We start from the raw sequence: 1,699 nt of genomic DNA, 5'->3' as shown, positions 1-1,699 counted from the left end.
GATCAAAAAGAATCTTTCTAATTTCGTCAATGGAAAACTGACATTCCAAGCTCACCGTAGAAGCCTTGGATAGAGCCTTAAAAGGCACAACCCTGAAATCAAAAGGTAGCATAGTCTCAGACAAAAAGGCCTGTTTAAAATGATTGACAATAACATTACTAACAACCAAAGAATCATCCATATCAACACCCGGAATAGATAGACCAGAAAGACAGTTGGATCTATTCCTTGAATTAACAATAACATGAAAATATTTGCTATTATTATCTCCCTCTTTAACCCACTTGGATCTAGATCTTTGGTACCAAAAAATTTCCTCAAGTCTAAAGAGTTCCTCAAGGTCATGCTTTTTAAAATTTATAGCATCCACCTAATCCCGAGAGAGACCCCATTAAGTTGTTCCAAGGAGTTAACGGTGGAAATATCACATTCAAGCTTACCACTATTATCGGCAATACAACCAAATTTAGTTTTGTCCCAAAGCTTAAGGTTATTCTTCAACAACTTAAGCTTACTGGACAAAATGAAACCTAGCTAGATGTGAGGCATAACAATAACAAAAGCCCAAGAGTGATGGACAACATTAACCAAAGTTTTATCTTCCAACCACATCAGTTCAAAGCCAAAAGGAGGGGGTTCAGAGACAATCCCATTAGTATCCAAAGCAATCGGAATATGGTCAGAGGTGTACTGAGGCAAGCCTCTAACCAAAGTTTTTGAAAAAAGCTCATCCGAAACATTAGAAACCAGAAAACGATCAAATTAGAGCCTACCTTCAAAATAGCGTTGAGAAATGTGATTTCACTACTAGAAATCTTTGCGATAGCCTTAAAACATATCTTCATATTTATTTATAAAGTTTAAAGCTTCAAAAATGGTGTAGATCGACATATTTATGAAAACTTGATAATCTTGAAAATTGACAGTCCAACAATGCGTTACAAAATGCACTATGTTCAAAACTTGAAATCCAATTTTTTCTCATGTCCATGCATCTTGATGTTGAGATGATCAATTTGAAGATATTTAGGCATTAAAACGACATTTTCTAATGAAATTTTTGCGGTAGGCTCAAATTTGATTATTTAGAGCCTCGGCTCTATATAAACTTTTCCCATATGAAAATGGGTGGTTGTAAGAGTGACATTAAATAAATACAATGTTTCAAAAGAAAATTTTTGAGACTTTGTGATTCACCCCAAGCCATGCAATTTGACATTTAATGAGTAAGAATACTTGTGACCTCCTTATACAGAAGATAAACGGTCTCTTTGTAGAAAATCCCTTTTTAATAATACTGGCATCATTGACAATAGTCCTACGTAGGATACTTGTGACGTTATAAAAAAAAAATTGCTTTTTTGGTGATGTAAGTTAAAGTTTCCATGCCGACACAATATTTTATGAAACGAATGATTCCAAGAGTGGCCCTCCCCGAATCATTGCCATTTTTTAAGGTTTACAAGGATCTTAGCAACACCGACCTTTATATTAATTAATTTAACGAGAAGTATCCAATACGCCAGCTCATTAGGGGTTAGATAATCCAAGCTCATCTAGACTGTCATTCTCATAAGCTAAAATGACCAAGAGATTCTAGACAATAACAGGAAGACATATTGCCCCCAACATTTAATAGTTCGGATCATTCCGAACCATTAGACTGAACCGATCAGATAGATGCCTGAATTGGTAAATG

The sequence above is a fragment of the Amborella trichopoda genome, chromosome 7 (genome assembly GCF_054954075.1).
Source record: "Amborella trichopoda isolate Santa Cruz 75 chromosome 7, AtrichopodaSantaCruz75HAP2 v2.0, whole genome shotgun sequence".
Taxonomy (NCBI): Eukaryota; Viridiplantae; Streptophyta; class Magnoliopsida; order Amborellales; family Amborellaceae; genus Amborella; species Amborella trichopoda.
The sequence above is the reverse complement of the archived record's forward strand: the minus strand, read 5'-3'. Positions refer to the sequence as shown.